General features: G+C 37.4%; 1 pseudogene; it reads right to left on the bottom strand.

Annotated features, from left to right (window-relative positions):
* Positions 1 to 2,970: 2,970 nt before the first annotated feature.
* On the bottom strand, positions 2,971 to 3,861 carry LOC118921380 (zinc finger CCHC-type and RNA-binding motif-containing protein 1-like; annotated as a pseudogene).
* Positions 3,862 to 16,426: the final 12,565 nt, after the last annotated feature.

The raw sequence follows: 16,426 nt of genomic DNA, 5'->3' as shown, positions 1-16,426 counted from the left end.
ACCTGCTAATCCCTGTTGCTTTGGGTCTGGGGTGGAAATGTCCAGCACCACATCATTGTCAATAGCTGCTTTATATACTATTTTCAAATTATCTTACTGACTGTGCCAGATGTTTCCTGTCAGTACCCTATGATCTTGACCCTGCTTCTTTCTACAACATGATCTCCTGATACTCTTGCCTTCATCCCAATCCACACAGCTCACAGTCTCTACTGCAACACAGTGTACTACTTACAGCTCCCTGAGTGTGCCCTTAGTACACTCTGGTCTTCTTCCTATGGTTCACCTGCCCCGATAACCACCCCACAATTCAGAAGTGTCCTCTTCCTGGAAGCTTTGACATCTTCAACATACAACCGTCTGGTCTGTGATCCCATTATAATTTGAAATCCTACAATACCCTGTCTATACCATAGCTTTTATCACTTCATGATTGCCTGCTTATTTGCCTGTCTATCCTACAAGGCTCTGAGTCACCAAGTATTTAGTTCGTAGTCCTCAGGGCCTAATAAACTTCTCAGCATGTGATAGCTATTCAATAAATGCATCAAGCCACAAAGCTGTATGTATCTTCTGGCTAAAGTAGTTCAGAGCCTTACTATAATACACTAAAGTGCATTGTATTCTCAACATGCTTATCTATTTACCCAAGGCAATTTTTTCTCCAAATGTAGCATCTTAGTAACACACATTACTATTACCAAAATACTGCAACAAATGTACAGAATCATGTAACTTTCTCCATCAGTCATTTACTCCTTCTAAAAATAAAATCTTTAAGCTTACTTCTCAATCCTCCTTTCCTGAGCATTTTTTCCCTCCAGTGTTGTCAAAGAAAATGTAGTACATCGAAAAATGAGGATGACCCTGAAAGTTGGGTCAAGAAATGTTTTGCGAGTGTTTTTCCAGGTAAAACATTATGAATTTTTCATAGCGTTGCTACTCCCATAGCACTTGCAGTACCGATGCACATTTACCACTTGCTTAAATGTTTTTATTAAAATTGTTTTTCTCTTTTCTTGTACAGCTACCCCTTCCTCTCTCCTCTGTTTCGACCACATTATCCCTCAAATCCACTCTTTAGAGGATGTTATGGTGTACCAACTAGATTTTCTTACTCCTTTCAGGATGAAAGTGCTTATTCCTTCAGCTGCTGGGGGTGGTGACAGCTGATGGCTCACAGGTGAATTTCCCCTTCTAAAGATGACCCTCTGCTAAAGAAAGCTGCAGTGAGGGCATCAGCCTCCTGCCTGGGGGTGTCTGCATCTAAGGACTAGGCAATGTTAGGGGTTGGGAGGGGGAAGGCAGACAGACAGGAGACGGCAAAAAGGCCCCTAGCTCCAAATTGGAATGGCTCGGGTCCAGGTCCAGAGGCCCCATGGGATCCCCTGGGCCGCTAAGCCCAGCCCTGCCCAGCCTAACCTGCCTTCCTTCCCTTCATTCTGAGGTTGACCCTAGGAGCGTTCCCCCTCACTCAAGCTTCCTGCGTGCCAGTCTTTACCTCAGGGTCTGCTCTCTGAGGAGCCTGAGATTGAGAGCCCTGGAGAAGGATACCATGTAAATAAACTAATATGAATTCTTCCATGCTTCCTTCCATGATGATATATTCATGTACAAATATATATGGGCATATACATGTACACATGTTAAATATATAAGATTTTTCTGTTTTGTTTTAAAGGCATATTACAAATTTCTTAATTTTCCCATTTAACAATATACAATGTCATTTCCTCTAGGCAATTTGTATAGCTTTGGTTCGTTCTTTTGGCAGCTAAAAATATGCCATAATGTAGATAAAATATTTTCAATCATTCATCTTTTGCTGGACACCTTATTACAGAACTGTTTTGTTTTTATTTTGTCTTCCATGAACAATGCTGAAGTAAACATTATTGTTCATATACCCTTATGAATCAGGACTTCTATTTCTGTAGAATAGGTTTCTAAAGGTGACAATAGTTTCAATACTATGTATATTTTTTATTATAATATATATAATGTCAGATTTATTTCCAAAATTCTATAAAAGTCACATTTGTACCATTAATGCAGAGAATAACTTGGAGATTCTGTATCTCACTTTTATAAATTTCTTTCTTGCCCTCTGACACAAGCAAATGACTTTTTGTGCAATTTCTTTTCCAGGATGAAATATAGAAAGGTCCCCCAAACACTCTTTTTACCAACTCATGGCCTCATAGAAGTAGAGATAACATACAAATGGAAAACAATTATTTTTATAAGCAAAAGCATTACTTTCAATTGTAGGGCAAATACAGCTTTCTCTGAAGCTAGTGTTAGAATGGAGTTAGAGGTTATTATCAGTGTACTTTAGTTTTATCTAAAACAATTTCTCTTTTTTATTCAGTCTTTTAAAAGCAATAGAATGCATCCAATCTCTTTTCCCTCAGGATTGGGTATTACAAAGTCTCTGCATGTGTTCAAAAGTCAGAGTTAACCAGTAAGAATTATTAAAACCAGAGATTTCTCAGGGTCCTGGAAATACAGATGCTTGTTTTTGAAAGCAGAAAACAATAGAGTTCAATTCAGAAAACAACATATAATTTACATATTCAGATTTTTAAATTTTATATTAAAAAAATTCCCTTGAAAATTTTATAAACATTTAATAAGCAGTAAATTATTCAACTTTTCAGCCTTTCTGAAGTTTTAGTTTTAAAGATAAAATGTATTTCAAAAGTCCTAGTGTAAACAATCAGACATGAATAAACTTTTACAATGAACTTCTCCAGCAAGTCTCTGTAATACCTTTTTTCTTGGGATGACAATAGCATTATTGTGATGGTATTAAGTTCTCTTTTATAGTCAAATGAACTGTTTTCAATATTAATGGTTATTGGCAAATCTTGATTTTTTTACTACTCTGCTAAAGCAAGATAGAAACATGATGCTTTGAAATTTTTTTCAATTCCCCATGAACTATTTTTTAGTGCAAAACTACTTGGTACTAAGTGTTCTTATGCTCAAGTTCTAAGAGTAACCTTTAATCCCAACTGAACTTGATATTCCAAGATTTTAAGAAAATGTTTAATGATATTTGCATAATAAATAAAATTTTATTCACCCAGTTCTTCCTCATCACTGAAATATGTGCTTTTCTTTACCCTTGGACGTCCTGAATCATCTGATGTTGAGGGACCCCCTGGACTGGGTTTCCATTTTTGTTTGTTCTTTAATTCTGGCTTGCTGGAAAGCTCTGGCCTGACAGGCTGTCAAGAGCAGGATCTTCCCCTTCTTCTTTACTTTCTTCTACTACTTCGATTTCTTCTTCTGGTTCAGGAATTTCCTTCTTTTTCTTTCTCTCTTTCTTCTTTGGAGGCTCACGTTCTCCAAGCATATTTTCAGGACAGGCATAACTTCAGTGACCACCTTGCCCGCATTCCTAGTGGCGGGGCTTCATCTAAGTAGCTGCGGGCCTGGTGACCTCGGCGGCTCTTCGTTGTCGACGACGATGCTCGCGCGGATCCCTCTGCCGAGCAGCTGTTGGTTGCCTTGGTGCAGTTTGGCGCAGTCTTTATCCAAAAATAAAATAAATGCAACCCCTTTACTCTTCCTGGTATTTTTATCTTTCATTATAGTCACCTTTACAACTTTGCCATACTTGGAAAATACCCTGTGTAAGTCATTGTTGGTCAGGAAAAAGGGCAAGTTGGATACATATACATACGCTGCGCTCTTACTTGGAGCCAGTCCACCACTCATTTCAGCAGGTGGGGCGGCCCGAGGGCGCGGCGCGAGCCGTCGGCTCCGGGGAGGCTCAACCCGGGCTACGCCTCGTCCCCGCGGCGGCTTGGGCATCCCGAGGCCCGGAGGCGCCGGGCACCAGGAGGCGCCGGCAGCCGCCCCGCTTCCCTGTCAGCGGCGCAGCCAGGCCGCGGGGCGGGCCGGCGGCGCGCGCTCCCCATATTCAGATTTTTAATGAAGTCAGATGAAAGTTACCATCCTCAATTTCAAAAGCAAACCATTATGAAAATTCTAAAAAAATAGAGTAAAAAGTTTTTTAAATTCTTAAGTGTATTTCTGATGATATACAACAAAAGGTACATCACACAGAATTCAACTATTGTGCCATATGAGAATTTGTGATTGGCAAGGAAAACAGTTTTCCTCTGTGTTTTAGCTAAATTAGAAGTTAATGAACTAAGTACTCTGGTGTAGCTTAAACGTAAATAAACACACATCTATGACAAAGAGAGTTAATCAAATAGAGGTGAACAATACATTTTCCCAAGTATATTTTGCACAAAACTACAGGCCGAGGAGTAATTATTTTTATGCATGGGCACTTGGCATTTTCAACTTGAAAAACCTTTTTGCTAAGAAAAGTCAATTCTGTTTATAAGCTCAACCTATCAGTTGCTAATGTTAGGACACCATCTTGTGGGTAAGGCATCTAATTTGGAAACCTGTCCATTTGAAATCACATAGCAAAAGATTAAAAATGTTTTAAGTATCAGAGTCAGTCAATAGCTTCGCCTTTATATCATTAGCATTTCTACATAAGGTTAAAAAAGAATACTGAGTAATTTTTATCAGAAGAAGCTTTCTCCCATTTTGTATCAGCTACAAACCAAATGTTATATTCCAAAACAGCTGTTAAAAAAGCAGTTTAATGAAAAATTTTACAGGGAATTAATGAAATACATAAAAGTAAATGTAATCTTTCATTTAACACTACAATACAGTGCCAGACACCTTAAATAAGATGTAGATTGATTGCCAATGTATTCTCCCTGTGTTCCATATGGTCCATATTCATAAGAATATCTGAGGTATAGGAGAATCTCAAATACTAAATTTATTTTCGCTTTAACACATATTGATATCTCCATTAACCTGCCTATATATCTAAAATAAAAAAGGCTTTACTACTTATAGGAATACTGATACAATTGGGCTTGATAAAACACAAGTAGATTAGCAGAGCATGGTATAAGTGTCTGGAGGGCTGGGCTCTAATCCTGCCTCTGCCACCAATCAGCCACCCATCTTGGACAACTCAATTCATTTATTATGTCTTAGTTATCACAGTTGTCAAAAGAAATAATGGCAGTCTATCCAGATAATTTTTGCAAAGATATAAAATAGTATGTGTACAATTTCTGGGTCTCCCATAATCGAGGAAATGAAAAAAGAAATGGGTGTGATTTTATTCCAGATCCTGGTCCCAATCCCTAACCTCTGAAACAACTATAGTTTCTTCAGCACTTTTCGAAATTGTGTGGATCATCCTTGTAACCTTCCAACACATTTTTTTTTTCTTTTAGTAGGTTATTTTAAGCTGGGTTCTGTCACTTGGAATAAACCATCTTGGCTAACACACCATGCATGTAACTTTGGGAAAGCTAGTACACCCACTTAATGGAGGAGGGATCAAAAATGCAGGTTTAGATCAAACAGGTCTGGGTTTAATTCTGATTTCTTCACTAGCAGTTGTGTTAATGTGGGTAAGTTACTGACCTCTCCTTGTCTTGCTTTTCTCATTTTCCTCACGGAATCAGAGGAGTGCTAGATAAAAGAGTGTAAGGCATTCATCACAGTGACTGGACTATGTCAAATGGGAAATGGCAAAAAGGGTACTTTATCACAATTGTTATAAATGGATATTATTTGACCTCCTCTCAAATTTGAAAAAAAAACAGAGTATGAAATATTTCTCATTCATAATACTTGCATTTTTGCATTGATGCCCACAAAACATCTGGTCAGAAGAAGACTTAAATGGTACTTGTGATAGAATCTGAATAGATTTCCTTAAAATGGTTGAAACTTTAAAACAACTTATAATTTCCCATAGTACACAGAAAACAATGCATCCAACTCTTCAAAAGACTTGAATCTTCACAGACCACTAGTCTATAATGAAAATAATTTATGGGAATCTTTGACTCACAAAGGTGACTTACCTTCCCTATAATGGATTTGAGGCTGCTTCAGTTGATGTGGTGAGTCAAGGTTCAGCAGTTTATTCAAATAGCTTAGTCATAAAAGTGATCAGATATTATGGTGAAGAACCCAGAGAACATAAAAGATAGCCTTTAGTCTCTTTTTTCTTACTATGTGACCCTTTAAAAAGTAAAAATGCCAATCTGTTATTTTCAAAATTTGATAGTACATTGTTTTCAGCCACCCACGTGACTATAGATTTATTGAGCTCAAATTCCAGTTAACTAAAACAAAAACAGTTCACAAATGGACAAAAAGTCTCATAAAATAAGTCAACATGTCCCTCATCACTTTTTTTCATTTCAGATTCAATTCCTGAACTTTTTTTAGGGTCAGTTCAATTCTCACTATTTCCTTGAATTCTTCCTTATCTATGACCATCAGAAATGACTGCATTAGGCCATCTTGTACTTGATTTTATTCCACATCTATAAGCTGGGGGGCAAATCAAGACACTCCAACTAGACTAAAAATCTAGGGAAGAAACCTGATTTTTAATGTACATAAAAGTATAAACCTCTTTTTTCATATTCAGACTGGAGAATTCATTAAATGCATACCATTTGAACTCACTGGTATTGTCTTTCATGTCACATTTTTCTCATCAATCACAACTGGATCACATTACTCACTCAAAAATATTGAGGGTAATGTGGAGAGAGAGGTCCAAATTCCTTTCCAAATATATGTATTTTTAGATCTGTCCTTCCTGTTAGCAAAACATTTCTGACTTGTCTACAGTGTTTGTTCTTGCTAGAGTTTTCTTGCACACTATCCTAAATGAGCAATATCTTGGGAAGCATATTAAAGGGCTTAACCTTTAGATTAAACGAAATGTTCTTTTTCTAGTAAATTATATTCTTGCATTTATTATTCATTTTTAGAGATTCAGCTTCCATGATTCCATTCTGCTGATTTTAGGTGAGGGCCAACTGATTCCCTCAGAGTTGGTAGCATGGCTACAGTTGCCCTCTGTACCTTGCACAGTATTTGCTCAGATATGTAATGGTTAAGGGTGGTTTTTACTTTGAAATTTTTAGTTGCAGAGGCTATGTCATTAGGAGGAGTTGTTAAGGAGTCACATGGAGAAATCCAAGGTTACTTAGGGATGGCCTGCTAGTCTCTCCAGCCTCTCAATCTAACTCTTTGAAAAATGTTAACTCCTGCTATATACCTTGTAAATGGATCCAGGCTGGGGACTTTGACGTTCACACAATAACAAGTGGGTGGGGTGAGGTAGTAACTATTTCAAGATCGTCCCTATATGCCACCTACCCTCAGGTACTGATACAATCTTCTAGGAGCAGTAATTTGAGAAATCCATGATATTTTCTGTGTTGCCCCCATCTTTACCCTTTAAGAAAATCATTATTCTTCACATGTTAGCACAATGTTGAGCTCTAATAGGATTTTAAGATGGATTTGCAGATTTTGGATTTTCCACCAATCTTGTTTTCACACCAATCTTAAGATTTCTTTATTTCTGTAAAGATACGTCTCTTTGACTCATGGCAAAAGAGACATATTTTTTTAGTCACCCATATTTTGACATACTTGATAATATGTATCTTTCAATAAATTCAAATACTAGCATGTGTATGTGTGTTACATAAATATTTTTAAACTATATTTTATATACTCTATGGACTTAGAAATTTTTTTTTTTTACTGAAATCAATAGTGCATTCTAACATGAGCTGGTAATTGGCAGCAAAGATTTGTGAGAAATATTCTGCATCTTACAGTATTGCTTTCAATTGAATCCAGATTGATTCAGTGCATTTATATTAAGAATTCTTCATTGGAAGCAATGGAGCTGAGCCCAGATTAAGAATGCTCCACTGCTTTCTAAGAAGTCCAGCCATAAAACTAATTCTATTTAACATCAGGGACCTCTCGCCTCCCACCTCACTACAACAATATGTGCGCTGACCTTTAACCCAAGACAATAGTCATCTTTTCTTGCTCTCGTGGCCCATTTCTCTTGTGTGTTGCATAGGAGGCTGAGGTCTGGTCAAGAGCATCCGATGATTACTGTTTTAAATGGTAGTTAAAATAGATGGATTCAAAATGCTTTTTTGTTGTTCATTTTTTTTAAAGTTCTTATAGCCTGACAATTCTATCATCTCTCTTCTATGCCACAGTCCAACAGCTGAGATAATATTGCAGCACTATCATTAGAAATAAAAAAACAATTCTTGTTTCTCTTTCTTCAGTGCTGGTTCTGGATTATACTGAGTTGTTCACCCACCTGATACCCACTCTCCACTGTGACAGGAAACACACAGTAGAATCTGGAAGATGGTTAAGAGGAGATACATAATTGGAGAATGATCAAAAGAGACAGAATGTCTCTGCAAAATGCCTGGTTTACGTAATGGTAAAATCAATCATTTAGGCCTAATTGCCACACATTTGAACTAAATTAAGAGACAGGGTTAGCTATAATGTATTGAATTAAGCACTCTAGTATGTGTTGCAAAAGGCTCATCACAAGAGGTGAAAACACAGCCAAATAATATACTAGAGAGTCACAGAATCATTGGCTATTTTAACTGAAAATGCCTTTAAATGTCCTAACATGTTAATCACTCACCTTTTTTTCAAATGAAATTAAAAAAATAATTAATTCATGGTTGATCAGTTTGAGAAGCGTGAGAACTGCTTTAGGGCAAGAATTAGAAATCCCATTTTTTAACAAGAACTGCATATATTTAAAATGTTACAATGTTATTAAGAGAATTTTTGAAAATATGTATCTAATTTTAAAGTCAATAATAAGAAATATCAAATCTTATTAAGTAATTCATGGTACAAGAAATGTTAAACTGCAGTAGGCACAGGTACAACTTCCATTAAATTACTTTCTTCATTTTTGAGCTTCAAGAAACATTACCAGAATTAGTTATATGAATTTTAGCCCAATCTAAATTTAGAGGCTTGGGAAATCTTGATATGGTGCTTGACATATTAAGATTTTTAAAACCTGATTGCAGTTTTGTAATTATAGATAGTTTATGTCTTGTTATTCTTCTCAAGTCTAACAGAAATAAAGTAAAAGTAGTCCCTTGGGTAGAGGATTTTGGATTCTGATTACATTAGGCAAGCAAACCTAGTCTGACCAAACTTTAAATGAGAAACCTCTGAGAAGCAGCCTCATAGTAGAAAGTATGTTTGAGACTCCAATATTGTTATAAATTGGGAGGGGTTAGTCTCAGTGTATACTGGACCCAAATAGCATTGGCCATTGAGGAGAAAATAAGTTAGACCAGAGACAAAGAGGGAGGCTGATTACAGTCAGTAGTACTGGTTTTGCTTGTCAAGTATTTCCAACTTCTTTTGTCTGTAACACTACCATTCTGTCTGGAGGATTACTCTGTTCCCACTGACTGTGGTCTTCATAGGATGTCAGTTAAGCCACCATGCCAAAGGGAAGGAAAAACATTGATTGATCTAGATCAGTCTCTCAGGAATTGGGCTCAGGTATAGCATCAGTTGCAAAGGAAGAAAAGCTGTGGAGCTGATTCATCCCCGTGGTCATGGTATCTTGAACAGAGTCCATCATTTCCTGCTGCCTCCAGCCTCCCAGCTGCCTTTTCCAAGACGTGGCCCTACAGCTTTCTGTGAGATATACCCACATACTTCCAATAAATATATCTTCTTCTCACTCATATTAGCTCAAATAAATTTGTTACTTTTATCCAAATACTTGCATCCAAAATGTGTTTCACCGAGAAACTGTCCTAAGTCCAGAACTGGCCTCAAAGTAGAGGGAAAGGCTGCTGACAGCTGAAGTCAGTGTTGCAAGAGTAGTATTAGGTGATGAGGCCTCATCTCTCCTGCTTCTGCCAAGACTTGACATCAAAGGAAGCTCACTCCAGGGAAAAATGCACATTGGGAGAAGAAAAATAGTAGGATATATACTTTGCATGGGCAATTATGTTGTCATTGTGGAACAATCAGTCTCTCCAAATAGGCCAGCTAGGAACAAATGACGCAGGTACTCTAGCTGGAGGAAGAAACGGACAGAGAATCAGTGACCCTGTCGGCTGAATTCAGCACAAGGGACCGCAGAAGGAGTCAAAGGAGGGCTGTGGCCCAGGGCACCCCTGTCAGCGTGGCACTGCTGACCCCAAGTCCAGGGTAACAGGATGGATTCTGGACTCTACCTCTTCCTGGGACCAAGTACTCAAAAAAGCTTTTTATTTACAACTGAAATGGCCCAAGGGCTGAGCAAAGCTGCACCAGGCCTTCCAGGTGGAGAGACTAGGCAGGGCTAAGGGAGACAGGCCACAAGAGGATAAAGATGATTTGCTAAGAGTGGAGAGAGTCAGTCACAAGCTCTGCCTTGAGCTGAAAAAAAGTTTGCTGTGTAATCTACCACACTTCTTGATATTTCCCAAGAGAGTACTTCTCTGCATTTGACTACGCTAGTCTCTTATCTTGTGATATCCTTTCCTTTATTCTTCTGTGGTAAAATTGCATGTTATATAGTATATCCAGCTCAATTGCCATCTCTCTTTTAGGGAGAATTCTTGGCTCTACACAAAGGTATGTGATGTTCTTACATAATTCTGATTTAAGTATTTATTCCTCCTACTGGAAGGCATGGACAATTTCTAATTAGTACATGGATTTGTGCACTGTGCCCTGCACATTACAGGCATACAGGAAATAGTTGCTGAATGAATGAATGCCAAGTTCGTGAAAGATGTAACTCCCTCTCCGGCTGAAATTATTTAGATCTCTCTTAAATGTTTTAAGTATTCATGAAAAATGCTTCAGCTGGAAATTAAACTTAATTAGCATCTGAGATACTGTGTGCCCTCCATTACACACAAAATGAATTCTATTACTGAAGAGCAAGAAATCTCCCCAAAAAATGAGGAGGAAAGAAAGAAAATGCAGAGGAGTAGAGAGGAAAGGAAATATATGTGTCAAAACTCAGCTATGGAAATATATTTCCATATTCCTTAGGTACTACGTTCTGGTTCAGAGATGGATTAAAACAACATGGCACTTTAGTTTGTATTTCAGAATGCACATAACATCAGTTGCAATGAAAAAGAAAATGTGCTTAAGTGTGCTAAACCCAACCATGGAAGTGGTTGATGAAAGATCATTCTTTGCTTCATTCAGATAGCTCTTTATTCCAGATGAAAGGCCTGAAAGTATTTTTTCATCTCTGATACCTGAAATCCCAGCTTTCAATGGCCACAGTCACAGGGTTACCTTTTCAGAAAAGAATGCTTCCTCAATGTTAAAGAATAGTAAGTAGCTTGCAATGTACATACCTGGAAGAATTCCATTTAGAAGCTGCTTCTTTTTAAAATACAAAAGAAAAATAATTTTAAAAGGAGTGATTTGTGCATCCTCAATTTTTAAACTTTTATCCATAAAAGACCAGATTTACCCATAATGTAGGATGAATTTAAAAATGGAATGTTTAAATAACCATGACAGCCTATTTCTTGATAACATATACGCATGTTCAAAAGGCAACAAATAAAATAGTCAAGGGAGAATTTGCTTCATAAAATTTCAGATAAATTTAGTTTCAGCAATTTTGAGTTCTGAAAAATATATTAGTGTGTAAAGCTATATGGACATCTTCTGGAAGGGTGGCCTTTTTCAAAGAAATCAGACTTTGTTTTGTTTTACGAAGAGAATCAGGGAAGTGTCTAAACAATTGTTTTCAAATGAGCTTATGAACTTTTGGAAGGTTGAAGTCTCTATTCTTGTTTCTTTGGGGATTCTTCCTATATCTTAAACAAGCTCAGTGCAAGCTGCACCCATCAAAGGTTTGACAGTTTACAAGACAACTGTAAGACAGTTGTGCCTGCAAGAAACGAAGTCGCCATTTTCACTTATCTTGCAGGAGGTTGACATTATAAAACAGCTATTCAAATTTTCTATTAAATGCTGCTGCTGGTTCATTTATAAGAGTGAGAGGCTTGATTCCATAATCATAGAAATTTGAAGGAGTGATCTCCCTTTTCAGATATCAGGACCTCAAAGCATAAATGCTACATATTAGCATATACACAGTAAAAGATAGAACCTCCTGCATAAACTGTCTTTTTTTCATTAAGACTTTGGAATAATTATGTCACATTAAGTACCAAAGAATGCTTCTTTGCCAATTGTTATATCTAATATGTAACCTGAATCATCTTTTTTGAAGAAAGGAATGATCCTAATTAGCAGAGGGTCATCCTAATGATGTAGCAAAGTTTTAATCTACTCTGTTGGTTCACTTTTTATTGTGACTTTTTAGAAATGCAATACTACTACAAATCTTCAAATGGCCCAAATTCCCTGGAGATACATGAAATGATTGAACATCCCATTTCCTCCTAAAGGGAGAGAGGAAAACAAGGTTCCCAATGCCCTGCAAACGCTCCCCAAAGTCTCTCATCAGAGAGCCCCTTCTCTGTCTTCAGGGATTTTCCTCTTGAATTTTCAAAACCAGCTTTGATGCATTAAAGCTTTCCTTAAGAGCTTAGACTGAAACTGAGAGACTCGGGTGCTGCCATCTCTATGGCAATGTAGCTGTCTGGGCCTCTGCTGGATGAGGGGTAAGGTAGAGGGGACTAATCATGCTCATGGTTTGCAGGGCATAAGGATGTCTTTCCTCACGGAAGGCTAAGAAATGCTATCCAATCCCTAATTACTTTTCTCATCTCCTTTCCCTGGGGCCCAGGGAAGGGTACCATCTCCAGCCATCCTGGAGCAGCTGGAGGAATCAATTATTCAAGGGATCTCTTCATTCTGGGAAGTTCAGCAAGAGGATTGGTTCTTCTACTTCAACTACTAAAGCCATGACCACCACTGCAAAATACCACCAGGTGAAGAGAATGAAAGGAGAAGAGGCAAAGGATCATGGCTGGAAGGCGAGAGTTTTCCAGCTCCTTTGGTGTATAAAGCAGTAGTGTCTCAAGGACTCTGAACAGGTGAGTCCAACAAAAGTATATGGTAACAATAGTATGCTCTGTATCAGGATCTTGTTCTGCAGCCTGGGGGGCCATTCCACCTGCTGTAAATGTAACATAGCATAAATACATCACAGGGATTATCTATTGCTTGTACAACAGGACACAGTTAATTGTCAAAATCACCTGAGTATGTACCTAATTGCATCCCTGATTCTTATGTCTTCATTTATGATCTAAATTGAAATTATCTCACTAGGATAATAGTGCTTTCACATGGTGGTTTATGCAAGACAAAAGTGTGTTTATAAACTTTTTAATTTTGTCAAAAGGAAATGAAAAGCAATCCAGTTAGCAGTCTCTGTCATTTACAAACTAGAAAAAGAGCACATTGAGTTTCCTTTCTTATGTCCTTGGCACAACTTTAAATGATGCAGAAGTCAAGCACCAAATTCTAGAGTTTCCCCAAGGTTTCTCAGCAATGTTCTCTTCCCATTTGCCCTTTGCCCCTCCCTTCTCTCAGCCTCTGATACCCCAAATTCAGGTGTTTCTTCAGCTTCAGAAATGTACTGGTCCTTTTCAATGAAAAACAACTTCTTTGAGGCTCTCTGGTGTTGACAAATTGTTTTTATTGTTATGTTTGTTAAAATTGTACAAACACAAAACTAAGTATAAACTCCTTATGCTTAGAGCTTATGCTTAGACTTCTAATTCTAAAGCCAAAACAAATTTACCAATGTATATAAACAAAATTATAAAAGAATAAAATTCACTAAATTAGAGAGATAGTTGATGCTACTATGCTGCAACTTAAAGTAAATATGCTCCCTGATTGCTTCAACACAGTGTTGTCATCGTAGTTCCTAATGCTTATACTATCCTGTGATAGCAGTGATTCAATGCTCTAAGATGTTTCTCCGCAAAAACTATTGTGAAACCTTAAATTTTCATGCAGGTGATGTCATTTGGCCTTTACCTGGCTTGAAATGTACCACTTATGTATTAAGTTCTGTGTCGAATATTTTCTTATCATCTCACATCTAAATACCACTTCGCTTTAAGTACATTCTTAGACACCAGTACACAGTGGTTCTCCTTTGTGGCAATTCTTACATCCTGAGGACATTTGGCGACATCTGGTGGCATTTTTGGTTGTCACAACTGGGAAGAAGGGGTGCTAAATAAAATAGGAGGTAGAGGCCAGGGATTCTGCTAACCATACTGTACAGATCCCCACAAAGAAGAATCATCACCAATTCCAAAACGTCAGGAGTGTGGAGGCTGAGAAACTTGGCCAAGGCAAACGCCAACTGCCAACTGTCAAATCCTAACTTGCTACTTGGTTACAAGCAGTCCTCTGGATGATCCAAAATATGGTTCTATCAGTTAATTTTAGACATTAATTTGAAATTTTAAAAAGACAAATTTAAAGCCATTCTGTCTTTCTGAAAAAAATCCTTAACTCCATCAAACTTACAAAAATGAAAACTCCGAGGTAGTAAGAGCTGTCCTTTTGAATAAGTTAAATTCTTTATATGAAACTCCCACCAGGACCTGGGATTTCTGATTCTTGATCTACGTATTTTTTAGTCTGTGTGTACATACACATGTAGAATTACTCTAAAATGCCAGTAAATTAAATCACCATCAAAAAATAATTGCTAGTTCCTTAATTGACTATGATATGATACAATATGAACATTAAATTTACTGCAGAATCAATGCTACATTGTAATCTAAGATCTGGGTATACATTTCCACAAAGCAGGGATGGATATGAGAAAGTCATAAACTAGAATTATAGATTAGTCTAAAATGAGAGTGCAATTTAGAATACTAATACCATCCTCAAACTATCAAAAAAGGATTTATTCAGCACCTATTTTATGTGGCATGGTCTTTATGAAGTTCAGTCTCAGATTAAGTATGTGTATTTTTCCTCCATACCAGTATCCATGTTGAATGGGCTCTAGACAGAATGCCTAGAAAATAAATCCATGGATAAAGAAAAAACAATGCTTTAAAAGCCAAATTCAAGTTTGCTGCAACCGAAAATTTCAAAATTCTTTATAATTCAGTTCCTTTTCAACCTCTTCTAACAAGTTGTTGCTGTTAAAATGGAAAGCTACTGGCCTATGAGCATGTGCTGGGCCAGGTCACCAGACCAGGCCTTAATGCCCAGCCTAACTGCAGTGTCAACCTCCCCAAGAAATGTAGTCGTAGTCAATCAGGCATTTTCTGGCCAGCATCAATGAGGTAATCTCCCACGTGAGCACTCTCCACCCCCAAAAAGAAGAAGAGGTCATCAGCAGGATAAGACCCCCATGCTCTTCCACTAAGGGAGAGTGACCTTGCCTGAAACAATCCCTTCTTTTCTTTTGTTAATAACTTTTTGTCTCACCGGCCTGTCTATAAAAACCTTCCATTTTGTATAGCCCCTCGAAGCATCTTTCCACTTGCTAGATAAGCTTCTGCCCCATTCATGAATCAGTTAATAAAACCAATTAGATCTTCAAATTTACTCAGTTGAATCTTGTTCTTTAACAATGCAAATGTGAATCATCCTTAATGTATGCACTTGCACATCCATCCTTCTCTAAGAGGCAGTATTAAGACACCAGCCTAGAATCAAGCAATCTTCCTTTAGCTCCATACTGTCCTAATAACTAGCTGTGCGCCCTTGGGCAAGCTATAACCCATTGCCTGATTTGCACAAGAGATAATAACAATAGTTCCGTTAGTTTTTGATAGCTAAATGAGGTAATACAGAGAAAGCTTAGACCAATACCTGGCACTTAATAATTAACTCTTGGTTATTTACTATAATTAGTTCCTTCTTTGAGCCCTTAGAATGAGGACTAATTAAAATATTACAAAAAAAGCAGATGAAGATTATTAACTCACTAAAACACAACAGGATAGTTGAATTGAGAGGCATTATTCTGCCAGAAGTAAACTATTTCTTTTTTCTGGATGAAATTTCCACTAAAAATGTGCCCATTTACTATTTTTTGAATCCAAATATTATTTTTTTTAATGAACAAATAAACATTTATTAAGCACCTGTTATGTTACAGAGAAGATGGAGTCTAATGTGGAGATTCAAAGATAAATAAGGCAGAAGCTCTTCCCTCAAAAATTTAGTGGTCTAAAGGGAAGATGATATTGGCAGAGAACCAAATAACACAAAAAATTGCTTTGGTCCACTACCTGGCTTGCATAGAAATGTGTTAGTGAACAGCTCAGAGACAGTGATAATGCAGGGAAACCAAAGAGCAAAATAATTGTATTTTCCATGGTTTTGACAGTCATGAACTCTCTTTATAGAGATGTTGACTATACATTTGGGGAACTCACTCCAAGCTCTTCATGGGGGTTCATAAGTCTCTCTCTCTCTGTCTGTCTGTCTGTCTGTCTGTCTGTCTCTCTCTCTCTCTCTCTCTCACACACACACACACACACACACACACACACACACACTACACTTAACCACTTCAAACACAGAGTGTTTTTCTTTTAATCTC

This window comes from Manis pentadactyla, chromosome 13 (genome assembly GCF_030020395.1).
Source record: "Manis pentadactyla isolate mManPen7 chromosome 13, mManPen7.hap1, whole genome shotgun sequence".
Lineage (NCBI taxonomy): Eukaryota > Metazoa > Chordata > Mammalia > Pholidota > Manidae > Manis > Manis pentadactyla.
The sequence above is the reverse complement of the archived record's forward strand: the minus strand, read 5'-3'. Positions and strand labels throughout refer to the sequence as shown.